Source organism: Herpailurus yagouaroundi, unplaced genomic scaffold (assembly GCF_014898765.1).
Source record: "Herpailurus yagouaroundi ecotype Mexico unplaced genomic scaffold, PumYag 28, whole genome shotgun sequence".
Lineage (NCBI taxonomy): Eukaryota > Metazoa > Chordata > Mammalia > Carnivora > Felidae > Herpailurus > Herpailurus yagouaroundi.
In genome coordinates, this window is record NW_024412376.1 from 35,129,580 (window position 1) to 35,148,201 (window position 18,622).

The window sequence follows — 18,622 nt, forward strand, 5'->3', positions numbered from 1 at the left end:
AAATAAATAAATAAATAAATAAATAAATAAATAAATAAATAAATAAAGTGAAAACAAGCATTACCAGATTCCAGCCAAATATTGTTTCTGGTGGGACCGTCTGAGCCTGCCGATAGCGAGCTGGCTCCACGATAAAAAAGGGAGGTTGGCACGTGCTCAAGGACCAAATGAGATTTTTTTTTTCCTCTTAAAATCAGAATCATTAAAAGAGAAGGAAAAGAAAAAAGTATTCATGAATTTACAGTGGATCCATTCCAACATTCCCTTAGTTTTAGTTCTTGATCAAGGTCACCCATTTTGGATGTCAACAACAATTACAGCTAAAGCCCTAGGGCAATCCGGGGCCTTTAAGTCTATCAAGTCACTCTTGAATATAGCCTTAGCTTCAAACCACAACATTTGATATGTTAATAGCCTCAATGTCTTTTATTTTCTAAACAGTCTAATGTTGAAGATTTTCTCCTTGATACAATAATTACATGTGCAAATACTTTTTTTTTTTTTTTAAGTTTATGTATTTATTTTGAAAGACAGGGAGAACACACGTGTGAGCACAAACAGGGGAGGGACAGAGAAGGAGAGACAGAATCCCAAGCGCAGAGCCTGATGCCGGGCTCAAACTCACGAACCCGAGAGATCATGACCTGAGCCAAAGCACTTAACTGACTGCACCACTCTGGCACCACAGGGTACAAGTACTTTTGACATTTCTTAGAGACTAGAGTTTTGGGGTTTGGTTGTTTTTGAAAGTTTTGTTATTAATTTGGTGTATTGAACATATGATCAAAGAATGTGGTCTATAAAACTGCTACTTTCTGAAACAGATTAAGGTAGCTTTGAGGATGCTTAAAAACAAGGTACATACTTGTCTTGTGTGGGGGAGAATGTTCTATCTGTAGCTTTTAATTCAACTTTTGTATTATCCCAATATTCTGTGTTCTTTTTAATCATTTATTTAATAATAAATAATAAATAAAAATAATCATTATTATTTAACTCCATAAATATGAAGATGTTAAAATCTTCCACGGCAATTGTATTTCTCTTTCTCTTTACGTATCTAAAGAGACGTAAATGTCTTAATGCTTTGTTATTTAGCACATGAAAGGGCATAACCACATTATCTTCATTGTGAATGATACATTTTATGCCATTTGAATCCTACCTTACTGTCAATATCATTTCCCTCTTATTTTTTCCCTTCTCATTCTCCCCTACCTTCTTGTCCTTCTTTTTCTTATTCCTTGCTTACTGATTCTTCCAACTTTCTTGCATTGTTTGGTTTCACTGTGCATCATAACACTTAGTTGAACTTTGATTTTAATCTATTCTAAGAGACTATCTTTTAATTGGGCAGTCTACGGCATTTACATTTATTTGCACAACTGTGATTTTGACTTAACTTTTAAAATACTGTTTTACACTTCCCGTTTTAACGTTTGCTTTATTTTCTGATTTTTGGAATAGTCATTCATTCATTCAACAATATTTACTGAATAATATGTGCCAGATATTGAGACATATAACTGTGTTTTCATGCCTTTTATCTTATGTAGGTGCCTAAGAAGGCACCCATTATTCAGGTTGCCTTGTTCAAACAGCACTTAATAAAACCTTCCTTGGGGCACCTGAGTGGCTCAGTCGGTGAAGCATCCGGGTCTTGGCTCTTCACTTCAGCTCAGGTCATAATCTCACAGTTCGTGAGTTCAAGCCCTGCGTTGTACTCTGCGCTTGCAGTGAGGAGTCTGCTTGGGATTCTCTCTCTGCCCTTCCCCGACTGGTGTGCTCTGTCTCTCTCTCTCAAAATAAATAAATAAACTTTAAAAAAATAAAAAATAAAAAAATAAAACCTTTCTTAACTGCTAAATTGAAATTATGCTTCTTTGTTATTCTTTTTCATAATACCGTTTAATATTTCTTCAAAGTACTTTTCAATTCTTTATTTGTGGGTTATTAGTTTAATGTCTATCCATATTACTAAACACCATGAGGATAGCTACCTTGTCTGTCCTGCTCACGGCTATATACCCAGGACCCAGAAGTCACTGCTATGGAGTAAGGGACTCAAATGTTGAAACAGAGAACTAGTTAACTAATTAATTATATAGATAGCCTTAAAAATGCAGATTGTAATTATCTTAAATTTTAATTAAAAAACACTTTAATTCGAGAGAGAGAGTGAGTGGGGGAGAGAGGCAGGAGAAGAGAGACAGAGAGACAGAGAGAGAGAGAGAGAGAGAGAGAATGAGAGAGAGAGAATCTCAAGCAGGCCCCATGCTTAGCACTGAGGCCAACATGGGGCTCAATCCCATGACCCTGGGATCAGGACCTGAGCTAAAATCAAGAGTCAGATGCTTAGCTGACTAAGCCACCCATGCACCCCAAATCTTTAATTTAAAAACACTCTAACTCTCTGCTAAGGGATCACAGGTTATTTTCACTCAGTTTCCTGTTTATGTTGTTTTTTACTTTTAAATGTTTTTGATCACCACTATTGACAAAAATGAAATAATTTGGGGGTACTTACATGGTAGGAAGCATCACTAGTGTAAATAACATGTAAATGATTTGGTTCTAGCATCAAAAATTTTATAAAAATTGTTAAATAATTAAGTTTGGCTACAAAATTATAATATTTCTTTATTTGGATATGTTTAAAGAGAAATTTCTAGGACGAATGAAGTTTCCTCCAGAGACAAAAACCGGCGGATGTACCATTTGACCTGTCAAAGGGTCTGTTGCTTTGATTCTATCACCTGTTATCTTTCTTTTTTTAAATTTTTTTTTTCAACGTTTATTTTATTTTTGGGACAGAGAGAGACAGAGCATGAACGGGGGAGGGGCAGAGAGAGAGGGAGACACAGAATCGGAAACAGGCTCCAGGCTCTGAGCCATCAGCCCAGAGCCTGACGCGGGGCTCGAACTCACAGACCGCGAGATCGTGACCTGGCTGAAGTCGGACGCTTAACCGACTGCGCCACCCAGGCGCCCCCACCTGTTATCTTTCTAAACATCATCTCTAGGTTAAGAGAAAGAAGCTAACATCCATAAAACTTTACTAAAACTTGCTTATCTGAGCATACTAAACTACAAAACTGTTGGGGCAGGTCACTCTCCACTTAATACATAACGTGATGAGTGAATATATAGATACATTAGGGGAAAACGTTAAGTCATTATAATAACAATCCTTGTGAAATAATCTGATCGCTAACGTGCTTTAAAATAGACTGGAAAACCCATCATTTTGTTTCATGTGCCAACCTTTTCAAAAAACTTTCAGCTGTTCTCCTTCCCTTTTTAGTTGCTTTTTGGACCTTCCATTGCGCAGACAGCAGTTGCTCTGAAATCATCATGGTAACAAGCACTTGCTTACCTGCTAAGACAAGGTTATAAATATAAACAATGATATTAATCTATGCCAACAATAATATGCCCTAGAATGGATCACATAACTATTACCAGAAACAACTGTATCTATTCTTTTTTTTTTTTTTATATATGAAATTTATTGTCAAATTGGTTTCCATACCAACTGTATCTATTCTGAGTGCATACATAAATAAGGTTATCTTTTCTAATATGAAATAATGACCTTCATAGAAGTCAAGTGAAAGCTTTAATAAATTAGGGGGGGTATAAGATTACATTTCTGAATTTAGAGAAATATTTTGGGGGCCTTAAAGTTTATTTCTGTTAAGCTTCCAATCAAGCTTTTTCTTCTACATGGACAGAGACTTTGGAAATACTCTACTGGAAACAATCTAAATGTCAAACAAGAAAGGAATATTTAAATACACTACAATAGGGACGCCTGGGTGGCTCAGTCGGTTAAGCATCTGACTTCGGCCCAGGTCATGATCTCACAGCTCATGGGTTTGAGCCCTGTATTGGGCTCTCGGCCGACAGCCTGGAGCCTGGAGCCTGCTTTGGATTCTGTGTCTCCCTCTCTCTCTGCCCCTCCCTCCTCTCACTCTGTCTCTCAAAAATAAATAATAAACGTTAAACAAAGGAAAAATAAATAAATACAATATGATACATGCAGATAATGGAATGCTATAGGGCACTTTTGAAATAATGTAAGAAAGTAAATTAAAAAAACGGTAAAAAGTAAAACTAATTATGATGAAATACTCCTAATGTTATGTTTAAAAAAAGAGGCAAAAACGGTATACAATATAATCTGTGTTCAAGTTTGCATGTGACTGCCACTCCTTTTTATGTCGGTTTGAATTACATTTCTGTCACTTGCAATAAAAAAATCCTAAATAGTACACATGTAGATTATTAATTGAAAAATTAATGTAAAAACTATATTAAACAGTTTGTTTTTTTAAGCTGACACTTTGTATTTTTCTTTTTTTCTTTTTTTTTAAGTAGGCCCAGCATGGAACCCAACGCGGGGCTTGAACTCACTACCCTGAGATCAAGACCTGAACTGAGATCATGAGTCAGACACTTAACTGACTGGGCCATCCGGGTGCCCCTGAATTTGTCACTTTTATTTTTAGAGGTTGCATCACTTTGTAGCTTTCAGAGTTTATTTTAAAGCAAGAAGATAAAAAAGCATGTATGCCTAAATTTTATGTTTTCTGTCATGGACATATCACAGTTTTGGACATACCATATCAAAAAACGAAACATTATTTTTAATATACAGATATATATTCTCTATATTGATACTTCAATACCTACTCCACAGTCCTTCTCTATGATGTTTTATAATTGTGGTGCCACCATACACAACTAGCTTTGTACAGATAATGATTACCCTAAATCTAAGGAATTGCAATATTATAAATGTAAGTTTTAGAGTTTACATATACCAATTAGTCTTAACTAATATCAAGAAATCAAAGATAGTTGTGGGCTTATCTCTCTACCATGTTTTCTGCCTACTTTCTACAGGAAATCATAACTTTGTCCCTAACTAAATCACCCTATCATACAGAGGGAAATTTATGTGCTTTCCACCTGACCTCTAAACAAATAACAAAATAACACAAGAGAAAAGACCTTATATAGTTGACCCTTGAACAACACAGGGGTTAGGAGCACTGATTCCCTATGCAATCAAAAATCCATGTATAATTTTTGACTTCCCCCAAAATAAACTATTAATAGCCTACTGAAGCCTTACTAACAAAATAATCAATTACCACATATTTTGTATGTTATATGTGTTATATACTGTATTCTTACAATAAAGAAAGCTAAAGAAAATATCATTAAGAATATTATAAGCAATAGAAAATATACAGTACTGTACTATATTCATTGGAAATAATCCATGTGTAAGTGGACCAGTGCAGTTCAAACCCATGTTGTTGAAGGATCAGCTGTAAAAGGAAGAAGGAAGAGACCTTTTGCTCCTTGAACCTACACTGTTCCACCTTCAATACCTAAACACTGGAGAGAAAAACAGGATCACTTATTTTAATATGAAAACTGTTCATTACTTTTCATTAAAAGCTGTTTTTAATAAATGAGCTAAAAAGTTAAAGAAAGGAATGTATTACAAATTCCCTTAAAATGAGTAACAACTTACTTTAACTTGCTATCCATGTAAAAAAAATGGTTTTTAATGTTTATTTATTTTTGAGAGAGAGACAGAATGTGAGTGGGGTGAGGGGCAGAGACAGAGGGAGACACAGAATCCAAAGCAGGGTCCAGGCTATGAGCTGTCAGCCCAGATCTCGATGCGGGGCTCGAAATCACAAGCTGTGAGATCATAACCTGGGCTGAAGTCAGATGTTAACAAACTGAGCCACCTAGGTGCCCCTAACTTGCTATCCATTTAAACTATGTCACTGACAAGATCACAACAGGTCCTTCAAGCTTCTGAGTACATCCTTGTGAAATGGAAAGATCTTTATTTTCCTCACCAATGATATTGTTGTTGCTAAGTGAAGTGTCAGGAAAGAGGGACTAATTACAGCTTTATACAGTTCACATTCTGATCTTATAAATGCAATTGTGCGCTACTTTATACATATCTATGTCCATTAAGTATAATCTCTCTCTGAACTAAACTACATCTAAAACATTATTCAGGATGAATAAATTACGGTCTGAGAATAAAGTGGGCGTTAATAAGAATTGATTCTAAGCAAGGAGATGCATATCAGTGGATAAATAATATAAATGCCTGCATTATTTGGTAAATGTAATAGATGTATAGTTTTTTTGCAAACAATAGGAAATTTTCAAGAGAAGCAAAAGTCTCAGTTACTATCTTTATATCACTGAGAGCAGTCTGAAAGTTTTATACCTAACTTATTTAGCAATATTATGCAACAAATACAAAGAAATAAACTCTTCAAATTCTCAAAACAAAGATTATAGAAGTATTACAGCATAATCACACTTTTATCTTTAGCATTCATTTGACCAAACAAAATATTTCGTTCTTGGGAGCACAAACTTGTTGCAAGAGAAAGGACTTGAAAGTCTTGGAGACCCGGATTTAATTCCTCAGTTTAGCTGTGTCTTCTCAGGCAAGTTACGCAACCTCTCTGTCTCCCTTTCCTGTTGTGCAAAATGAATAAGATAACTACTTAGGGAAGAGAGTTGCTAAGATTAAATACCTCCAAGGAGCCTATCTCATACCATAGCAGTTATAAACAATAGCTAGTGCTCCCTTAATTTTCCTCTCCCTTTCCCAAATAACCGTTCAAAAACCATGTGTATTTTGAACTGAATTTCCAGCTACAAACCATTCAAAGTGAAAGGCATTATAGCTGATTCATATTCTAAAATCTGAAATAGATCCTTGAAAGTCCCTCATATCTAAATGATTTGTAGTATTATTTCAATAAGTTTGATAAAGTTCTCTCACAATTTGTTATATCTTATGACCCTCTTAGCCTCATCTTTAAACACATATACAAGTGCTGGTTTAAAATCAAGATCCTGGTCAGGGCACCTGGATGGTTCAGTCAGTTAAGCCTCCGACTTCAGCTCAGGTCATGATCTCACAGTTCGTGGATTTGAGCCCCACGTTGGGCTCTGTACTGACAGCTCAGAGCCTGGAGTCTGCTTCCAATTCTGTGTCTCCCTCTGTCCCTTCCCCACTCGTGCTCTGTCTCTGTCTCTCAAAAATAAATAAACGTTAAAAAAAATTTTTTTTAAATCAAGATGCTGGTCAAACAGAACTATAACTGAACCTCTTAATTCATGCATATATGGGGCGCCTGGGTGGCGCAGTCGGTTAAGCGTCTGACTTCAACCAGGTCACGATCTCACGGTCCATGAGTTCGAGCCCCGCGTCGGGCTCTGGGCTGATGGCTCAGAACCTGGAGCCTGTTTCCGATTCTGTGTCTCCCTCTCTCTCTGCCCCTCGCCCGTTCATGCTCTGTCTCTCTCTGTCCCAAAAATGAATAAACGTTGAAAAAAAAAATTAAAAAAAAAATTCATGCATATAATGTAAGTAAACAGCATGCAGTACAATAAAGTCAGCAAAGTAAACACTGGAAAGAGATAGTCGGCCTTGTTGTCTCTGTTAAACGTGTCCAAGCACTGCATCTAAAAATATTTGAAAAATCTGCCTATTTTCCATCTGTTATATTTCTCAGAGGATAACTGAAAGTTCATGTGAAAGTTCACTGCAAGTTCAAATATGTCATATCAGGTCATTTGCAGGGTAAAGGTTCACTGGGAGTTTATTATTATTATTTTAAAGATTGAAGTGGAAAAAGAATATGTATACTAATTGAAGCTATTTTATATTGCATTATGACCACTGCATGTTTAAGTATCATAAATAAAAAGTATAAATTTTAAAAGGCCATGTGCAATGCTTAATGGCAACAGCAACCATTATAAGGAAGGTGTCTAAGATAGTATCCTTGGAACTATTCTTAGAGAAGAAGCTATAGATCAGTTTTGGTTGTTCTAGGTATAATAGTTGCTATATTTATATTGTATTGAATACTTTGTTTAAACAATATATTTAAAAACAGTATATAGAAACAAAAAAGAGAAATATTGAAATAATAAATAAATATAACCTTACTATTTACCTGAACAGGGATGATTTTTAATTTGTAATTGCTCTTCAGGCTGTTTACAGCAAAAGCAGGAAGCCAAGAGAAGTATGTTTCATTTGGAACAAACTGACTAAAGCATTGACAACATCGAAATCAGATAGACATTAATCAATATTATCTGAATTGCTGAAGCAAAAATTGCTTTTTGATAAAACCTTCATATTTAAAAAAATACTTAGAAAATAATTTTCAGAAAAAGTCACAATGAACATATATATGTGTTCAAATATATACATATATATATATATAATAATTTAGGACATAACTTTTGGGTTCACCAATTAAAAAATGTTTCTTTCTCTAAAGCACTGGTACATGTTAGAGTTCAGCAAAGGATTCCAAATATATTGAGTAAAGGCACATTCCATGCTTTCTCAATTTCTCCTGTCAAATGTATGTCCTCAGCTTCACAATATAACTTTCAGGCCATAATTTGCTTCTTAAAATGAAAAGCATATTTGTTTCTCTCCAGCATGTCCATATTTTCTTCATGACATATTGCCAATTGGTTTTAATGGACCATAGCATTCAGCCATAGCATTAAAATACAGTGTTTTTAATTTCATTAACGTATGTATATATTTATTTTTTTTAGCTGTTAAAGGGAAGATAATTCTGAGTAAGACGGAAAGATGAGGAAATGGTTGAGAAGTGACTGTAATAGTGGCTGAGGCAGGTCACTGACTTCCTTGACTACTTTCTCTTACTGTCTGGCACTCTCTAATCACAGCTTCCCACCTTACAAGTTGTTTTCTTCCTCCCACACTCTCTGGATTTGATGGGTAAGAATTTGAACTATACTCTCTCCACGATCCTCAACTTTCCCCTTGTACTTGCATTCCCTAGATGCCCTGATTGTCCCAGTACTGTTCTCTTCACACTCAAAGGCACCTCATCCATTCACATGACTTCAACCATCACCTCTCTTGGACTGTCAAGAAAATCTTCGCCTTTTCCTCACAACCCCCAAGCTACTTCCAATTGCTGATATGTTCCATACACACCAAAAACTAAGTAAAATCCTGCTTCTTCCTGTTACTACCATTATTGCTATTATTACTACCATGCCATCACTGCTACTGCTGCCTCACTACTATTAATACTACCATTATCACTCTTTCTCCTGGGTACCATTTACTTACATGTTTACCATGTGTCAGACACTGGATTCAGCCCTGACCAACAGCAACCTATTTATAGTAATCTCTACAACAATGCTATGGGTAGGTATTACTACCCTTATTTTATACTCATGGAACTCAACAAGACTCAGGACTACACCACCTTAAGTGAGAGGTGCAACACACATTCAGATAAAATAGGTTCAGATAGGTGCTTCTATTCTTGTGTTAATGCAATTTATCTTTTATTAGTCTCCAAATATTTGGTGAACATCGAAGTGTAAGACAATAAGACAATGAACATTTTATTGAAAAGTTACTATTAATTTTTGGTACTGTTTTAACTGCTTTATTCACTCATCTTCCATAATAATCCATTCAGAGTAGATATTACCATTTTCCTTACTCTGCAGATGAGTGATATTGAGGAACATAAAGGTTGAGTAACTTGTCCCATCTCACAGAGCTAATAAGTGGTAGAACCAGGATTCTAGGCAATATCTCTAAAGTTCATGCTTTCTCATTGTTATTCTGGGCTGAATGGTGCATCTGATAAATCTGTAGGAATGCAAAGATCCACGCCCTCAGAGAGTTTATAATTTGGTTGAAAAGATAAAACCAAGATGATAAAATCTAAGAAGTCAGATTTCTTGTACTTAAACTATTTGTTTTACAGTTGCAAAGCTGTTACATTGGAAACAAGAGGCATGGAGACCAGCTAATGGTCTTGAGAATCTACATAGCCTTCAGAATCCACATAAGATTCTACAATAGCCTTTAGAAGCTAGATAAGAAAACTGGAAAATTTGGATGAATATAAAAGGAAGAAAATGAAGGATATTATGGAGTAAAAATTGACCTTACTGATGATTGATGAGATAAGGGAGAGCACGGAAGAGACCTGAGTTTGGGTCAGTAAGAGACTGACCACATCACCATCAGAAATGTATAAGTCTCTAATAGAAGCCAATGAATTTGAGGCAAAAATAAAATTATAAACAAACAAAAACTATCAGATAAGTCATCTGTTACCAAGTAGGGGCAAACACTGCCCCTGCAAATGATCATTCTCAGAGATAAAATACAGACAAATATGAGTAAAGGGCTAAGGACACATTTCCCATTGTTGCCATAACCCTCATGTATTTATTGCTTCCTACTAATCTGGTACCATATGACAGCCAAAGAGGAGGAGAAGAGTGATAGCACCTGCTTGACTCTGGACAAGGATCAGAGAAAGAATGAGAGACAAGACTGGAAAGACCACTGTCTAGATTGGGCTCTGGAATGTCATGTATAGATCCTTAATTGTTACTAGAGGCAAAGGCCTATGTATTGTAAGTTTCACATTGGTAAGATGGCTCTTGTTGCAGGAGCTTCTTAGAGTTGGGACAAAGAACCTTCTCACAGCAGAGCCCTGGATGGAATAGGGTATAGCCCTGGATGAATACTGGTATTTCAAGGTTCCAGTGTATATTTAGATATATATTTATACAAGGTTCCAGTAATACATATTTAGTATATTTTGTCCTTAAACAGAGAGACTCTATTTTAGGCACTATATTATTTTCCTAGGGGTATTGTAACAAAGTACCAAACTCTGGGTGTCTTAAAGCAACAGAAATGTACTATCTCAGTTCTGGAGGCTATTAGTTTGAAATCGAGGTGTAGACAAGCAGGGCCATGTTCTCTTTGACAGCTCTAGGGAAAAATCCTTCCTTTTCTTTCTAAGCTTCTGGTGGTTTGTCAACAATCTTTGGTGTTACTTTGTCTATAGATGCATCACTCCAGTCCTGTCTTTACATGTTGTTCTCTCTATGTGTCTTCACATTGTCTTCCCTCTGTGTGTGTCTTTGTCTTTGTCCAAATTTCTTTCTTTTTTTTTTTTTTTTATCAGAACACCAATCCTATTGGATTGAGGCCTATTGTAATGATCTCATTTTGACTTGACTATCTCTGTAAAGACCCTCTCTCCAAATAAGGTAACATTCTAAGGTCCTGGGAGTTAGAATTTGAACATATCTTTGGGGGACACAATTCAACTCATTAACAGGTACAAAGGTCAGCTTAATAATAAACCAGAGACCATAATAATAGTAATATAAAATATTGTATATTATCTCAGGGAAATATGATTTTTAAGGTGCCAAAAAGAATTCTCTTGAAACTTAGCTCTGGATCCTAATAAGATAATGATGGCTAGGATATATAGTTTGTGTATCACAATATGAAAACAATATATAATGCAAATAAACAATATAAATTAAGAAAATAATGAAATACAATTTAATAAACACATAATAAAATTTCTAAAATGTAAATGCTATATAAACTTTATATATATGTGTGTTGATAACCTACCAGTCTGGCATCCAATCCCAACTTATGAATTTTCCACCAATACTCTGAGCATCACATTCAGTGAGGTGTCCTGCAAGCTGCAAAACAAAAGAAAATGACACTAATATGGTAAGCAAAATTTTCAACACCTTCCCAAATATAAAAATCAAACCTTATTTTTCGGAAGTATTGTCATAAAATTGGGAAAAAACTTGGTTACTTTACATGGGTGCCACTTTGGTTTTGTTTGTTTTAATAAAATAATCTAATGATGCAGAAAGGCTAGCTTGGGATAATAGAAAAAATACTGGTCTAAGAATCACAGGAACCTAAGCCAAGTGATAGACTTTGAACAAAATGGGGCTAATGCATTAACCAGTGTGGTTATGATAATTAATTGAGATAAAAATACATGAAAGCCATGAAAATTGCAAAGTGCTTCAAAATTTAAGTTATTATCAGACTTGAAATGTGACATGAAGTTGTCATTATGTTATTTATAGGATAGGAGGCAAAATTTATAAGATATTACTATTTGACATGCTAATGGACTAAAACTTATCAATAAATCTATTATTAAAACTCATTCTCCTAAAGTTTGGAAGATCTTAAGCTCTTTACAAAGTGAAGAGCTTTAATCAGCATAGGATAATAAAATACTTTTGAGTTTTAGTTGTTTGGCTTGTGTGAATCCAGCTTGTGTGAATACTTACTCTGTAACTTTGGGCAAGTTATATAATCCTATTGTATGAAATTTCCTCATCTTTCAAATGGGGACAACAACATCTGTCTAATAAATTAATTGTGAGTATAAAAAATAATTTTGTGAAGTTCCTCTCACATAGTAGGCACTCAAGAAATGATTGTAACTTTGTTTCATAAAATTTCTTGAATCTTTGTATGAGACATATTTCTTTAGCTTTTTAACTCCACAGTATTAAAGAAATGCAATTATGTTCAGTTTAAAATGTGTTGAAGATGACCTACCAGATATATTTTAATTTATAAAAAGCTTAAGTTTAGTAAATTTTACTATAATGTAATTAAAGGAGTAAAATTACAACTAGTATTATTAGACTTACTTTCCAGGTGTTAACAAGTCAAAGCCATTGCTTTTCTAACCAAACTATGAGGGAAAAAACCCTACAAAAATTAATTATTTAATGTATAATGTATCCATTTACAGGTAGAATCTTTAAATAGTATGTGTTCGAGATAAAGTAATTAATTCCCTACTTAATCTAAAGTACAATTCAAGATTATTGCATAGATTTAAATAAAAAATTATACAAAGAAACTAACAAAAACCTCTCGTAAAAACTTGAAGTAGATATTTTGCTCTGGACAAGATGGAATGACCTGGGCCAAATTTATACTACTGCCTGAAACAACCAAAAAACCAGAAAAAAAAAAAATGAAATAATAGTGTTCAAGACAGTGGACATCAGGCAACAAAGAACAGTGATTCCCTAAGATATATAAAACAAATGAGATGAGTCTATGACTGAGTTTCCAGGCTACACACTGGGAGGGGAAAGCCAAGGGGAGCCCAGCAGGTACCCCAAGTTGAGAAGCTGAGTCTAGGGAGACAAAGCTGACTAGAGATCACAGGGCAGGTGCCCTCTTTCTTGTGTTCTCTATCTCTCAAAAATAAATAAACATTTAAAAAAAGAAAAAGAAAAACTTTAATCTCAAACAAGGCAGAAAAGAGAAAAGGGGGAACCAAGAGTTAGATGAGACAAATAGGTAAAAAATAACAAGATGGTGAATTCGGATTTTATAAAAAAGCAAGATTCAAAAGAAAAGGTACCAATGGCTTCCTTAGCATCAGACAGGGTAAAATTCACAGCAAAAAACATCACCAGGAATAAAAAGGTCATTTCATAATGATACAGAAGTCATTTTACCAGAAAGACATAATAATTAATTATGTAAATGTAATTGTCATTAACAGAAGCTCACTAGAGAACTAATTAAGAAGGAAGGGAAGTAATGCCCCCCAGGTGCATTCAGAATGGTTGAGAGAAGAAACAGGGGTAAATGGTAGAGTATACTTTATAAAAGTTCTCTGCCCCTAAAATTTTCTGGTGTAGGCGAGCAAAGAAACGGACTATTGAGGATCCCTCATATAAAATATAAAAGCTAAAATTTCAGTTAGACACAAGATCAGAAAATAAACCCAATTCTGTAAATTGTATTTCACTCTCTTATTTCACATACAATAAGACACAAACACATACATGCATTTAGAAAATTAGTTTACATTAAAAAATGCAAAACAGGATTTAAAAAAAAATTTTTTTTAACATTTATTTATTATTGAGAGACAGAGAGAGACAGACCGTGAGCAGGTGAGGGGCAGAGAGAGAGGAAGACAAACAGAATCCGAAGCAGGCTCTAGGCTCTGATTGTCAGCACAGAGCCCGATCCGGGGCTTGAACTCACAAACCAAGACATCATGACCTGAGCCCAAGTCGGACGCTTAACCGACTGAGCTACCCAGGCGCCCCAAAAAAATGTAAAACAGGATTTTTAAGAACCTAAATATTATGTGTTTATAATATTCATAAACATTTATATATGTATGTGTGTGTATGTGTATATACACTATGTTCAATAATTTGATTTTTGGTTTTTTAAAAAGGAAATCACCTGGGGGCTTCCTGGGTGGCTCAGTTGGTTAAGCATCTGACTTTAGCTCAGGTCATGATCTCGCAGTTTGTGGGTTCAAGCCCCGCATAGGGCTCTGTGCTGACAGCTCAGAACCAGGAGCTTGCTTTGGATTCTGTGTCTCCCTCTCTCTCTGCCCCTCCCCTGCTCATGCTGTCTCTCTCTCAAAAATAAACCAACATTAAAAAAACAAAAACAAAAACAACGGAAATCACCTGTCAGGCTCTGTGGTTATGAAGGTATGTATAATATTTAGGTTCTTAAATAAAAATGCTGTCGTGTGTGTGTGTGTGTGTGTGTGTGTGTGTGTGTGTGTGTGTTTTCAAGGTTATTTATTTTAGAGAGACAGAGCAGGAGTAGGGCAGGGTCAGAGAGAGAAGGAGACACAGAATCTGAAGCAGGCTCCAGGCTCTGAGCTGTCAGTACAGAGCCTGACACAGGGCTCGAACTCACAAACTGTGAGATCATGACCCGAGCCAAAGTCGGACTCTTAACAGACTGAGCCACCCCAGCACCCCTGTCTTGTGTTTTTTAATGTAAACTAATTTTTAAAATATCAAATTAAACCTAATTATAATTCACTAAAAAAACAGATCAACAGAGAAAAAACTTCTAACATATCATAATTTAATAGAAATGTATTAGTGCCACCCTGTGGCAAACTTCACACCTTATAAAATTTTATACAGGCTACATTTCTTGGCTTTAGCTGTCTTCATTTAAAAAAAAAAAATCAGTTTTTAACCTGCAAATATTCCTCTGAATGCCTTATTGTAAGAGTACTTCTCTGAAAACAATTTTGATGTCTTTTGTATTTAGGATCCCAATAACTGCTCGTGGCAGGTGCTCCATAAATGTTTACTCTAATGAGATGAACGTGCTTATGATTCATTAATACTTAAAACTAGAATTTATCTTAGTTACCAAGAAAATGAACAAATGTTTAGCTATAAGGATATCTGCTACAGCAGTAGTAAAAATATTATAACCAACACATATGTCTAATTGTAAGTTGGTTAGATCATTTGCACTATACATATACTAGTATAATATACTGTGGTTAAAATGATATTGTGAAAAACATTTAATAACATCCTTGTTGAAAGTACATTATTTTAAAGATCAGATGTTCATAGTATAATCTCATTCTTTTTTTGAGATAGATATGTTAAAGTTTTTATATTTATAATCCATATTGTGTGGTTACCACAGGTGGCACAACGGACACCCCAACCCCACCATCTGAATTTGGTTCAGACGTAGAGATTGATTTTGAGGCCACACACATACCAAGAGCATATGAAAAGGTTTATTACTCACATAATGAGGCCTTCTGGAAGTGCACAGAAGGTTCTCAAGCAGGTCCAAAAATGGCTTGAGAGTCAGGAAAGGAGACTTGGATTTTATGGCAATTTAAGGCACAGGGCTGGGGTGAGGGTTTTCACAGGTGGACTGGACCTTGTGTGTTTTGAACTTCCTCCTGGAGCCAAAGAAGGAAGCAACAGGTGTTTCTTACCAGCCTGCCCAAATGCAGGGGAGAATGGTCTCTTCAGAATTTATACTGATCATGTCATTTCCTTTCTCTAACCTTTCTTTAGTGTTTTTTAATTTGTGGTCAAGGTAAAGTATAAAATCCTAACCATGACCTTCAGAGTCCTCTGCCCTCTGGCACCTGCTTTCTTCTCCGAGGCTCACCTTTTGCCATCTTCCCAGCTCATTCTCTCCGTCCCACCATTTGGGACTTCTCAGCTCCTGCATTCCCCCAGCATATGCCTTCAGGCCCTGGAATGTGCCGGGTGGTTTCTTCTACTTGGAACCTTTGTTTTTTTCCAGATCAAAAATTATATTCACCCTGAAGGTCTCAGCTTAAAGGTCACTTCCTCTGGAGGACATTCGTTGTTCCCTTCAGTACAAGTGAAGGCCCCCAGCTGTAAATCTCCTATGCTCCCTGAACATCCCCTTTCATAAAATTCAGCATATCTCAAGTAACAATTAATATGTTTGTTGAGGTCTTTCAGGCACTGAGCCAAGTGTTTCCCCTGTATTCTCTTATTTAATCCTCATAATAACCCATGTGAATACAAAGATGAAAAAGCAGACGCTGAGAGATCATGTAACTTCCCAAAGTCATACAATTAGTAAGAGATAATGATAAATACTGGCAGCCTCTTGAGTACCCATAGGATACACTTTGCTCAAAATACTTGCAAAACCAAGATTACAAAGGACACTACTTAATGAGTGGGAGGAAGGAAAGAGGAAAATATAGGTCAATTTCACTAAGAGCTACACTGCAAGAGAGAAACAGATTTGAAAAGGAAGAGAAGGTGGAGTCTGCTGAGGGAAGAACCAAGCACCAAAGGGGACGCGGATTTGAGGATCAACGTGAGAGGATCTGGCTTTGGTTGCTGCCTCTCATGGCAGAGTGCAGCCTGGAAACTACAGAACATGACTCATTAGGGCAAAGTTGTGCACTGGGTTTGGTCTGAATGGGTGAATAGGAGGGAGATCCAAGAAGCCTTCAATATGGACCTTCCTTTTTGTCTTTATCACACAATTATCATCATTCTCTCTCCATGTGCAGGGAAAGAGGCTCCACTACCCTTGAGAAGCCTGATTTGACTTGAGAACATATTACAACAGAGAACCTCAAGGTCCTAAGAAATTAGAGTTACATGAAAAGTTGGGAATTTGACCAGGAAAAGTTTAATCCACCCAATTTTAGAAAAAAACGACTACCTAGAAAAATTAATAGGACCAAACTGGTCCCCAGACATACAGAAGGGTCCTCAAACTGCAAAGACTTTTCTAATCATCTTAAAATTCTAAAGGATTCCCAAGTTTTGAATATAAACCCCAGAAGTTCCAATATAAAGGTACAGAAGTTATTACACCAACAATAATCAGTTTATAAATCAGTTTCATATTGCCATTTCTGAATAATTTAGTTAACGAGAACAAAATATTCCACGTTTTTAATGGAACATCACAGTTCTATGGAATGGGATTTAAAATTCATTGTGGAGGGCACCTGGATGGTTCAGTTGCTTACGTGTCCGACCCTTGATTTTGTTTCAGGTCGTGATCTCATGGTTCGTGAGGTCGAGCCCCAAGTTGGGCTCTGCACTGACAGTGTGGAGCCTACTTGGGATTCTCTCTCTCTCCCCCCCCCCCCCCGCCCTTTCCTCCTTCTCTCACTCTGAAAATAAATAAGTAAACATTAAAGAAAATCATTGTGTGCCTTTTGACATGCTAGACCTTATTAAACCTCAAATAGGTAAGCAATTTATTTATTTCAACTTGCTTTTAATATTTTAAAGTCAACAAACTGGCATCTGAAAATACATTCTGTAATGGCCAAAGAAAATTAACTGTGTGTTAGTAAGTAAAACAAAGGTGATAAACGCAACACTCCATCAGAATATCAGCACCAAGGTCCAGGGCCCTGCTTATTAGTCTGCTTTTAGGGAAATAGGACATGGGTATTTTAATCCAGGTCAGATTAAAGCTTGTGATGAAAACAAACAAACAAACAAACAAACAAACAAACAACTGCCAACGTATCATTTTGTTCAATGACTCAATTATGTCTCAAGTAATTCCAGGCATAAAGTAATGTGGGTAAAAACACTCTCCTACACACATCCCTTACTTTTTTTTAAATCATCTTTTCCTACAGGTCTGTTCACCCAGTATTGTATCAGCATTACTTTTATTCTATAATGCTAGTTTATCTGGGCACAAATTTCTAGAATGACATTCATTTATAAACCTCATGGATACTATCTCAAATCTCTGGCATTCAACTTTCTTACTGAGAGGTTTGCTATTAGTTTAATTGCTGACCTTTGTGTGTTGTCCTTTCCCCTATGTGCTCTTGTGATCTTAGTTTTGGGTTTTTAGACAGTTGCACTGTGATATATCTTGTATGGATTTCTTTTTGTTTAATCTGTTTGGGAGTGATTCTCCTGGATTCTGCAGATATATATGTTTCATCAACCCTGAAAAATGCTCTTTGGACATTACTTCTCCCCATTCTTCACATGCCCTTTTTCTAGAGCTTTTAACTGGAGAATGTAAAACCTTGTCATTCTTTTCACATATCTCTAACTTCTCTCCCATTTTCCATCTCTTTTCCCTGGGCTGCATTCTGGATAATTTTCCCAGATCCATTTTCTAGTTCTTTAGTCTTCCATTAATTGTATCTAGTCCACTGCTCAACTGATCCACTGAGTTTTCATTTCAGTGATTATACATTTAATTAATAGAAGTTCATTTGGTTTTTATTCAAATCCATCTAGACCTTCTCTGAATCTTCCTTATTCCTTGCTCAGGTATTTATACTATCTTTACCTCTTTAAGCATTTTTAACATGCATATTCCATTCTGCATCGAATCATTCCAATTTATGACTTCTGTAGACATTATTACATACGTTTTAAA

General features: G+C 35.8%; 1 protein-coding gene across 7 annotated transcripts in view; it reads right to left on the bottom strand.

Moving 5' to 3' along the window:
- The window catches only part of LRAT (lecithin retinol acyltransferase), a 122,720-nt gene that overhangs the window by 88,005 nt on the left and 16,093 nt on the right, over nucleotides 1-18,622 (bottom strand). For 6 of the 7 annotated variants that reach the window (XR_005789162.1, XR_005789161.1, XR_005789158.1 and 3 more), the window contains exons 6-8: nucleotides 11,531-11,607; nucleotides 3,265-3,376; nucleotides 65-186 (exon numbers count right to left, since the gene is read on the bottom strand). The gene's annotated coding sequence lies outside the window, so the exon portion shown is untranslated. Of the gene's footprint in view, nucleotides 1-64; nucleotides 187-3,264; nucleotides 3,377-10,378; nucleotides 10,382-11,530; nucleotides 11,608-15,499; nucleotides 15,652-18,622 lie in introns of those variants that run through there. The other variant, XM_040471848.1, reaches the window with a different exon arrangement.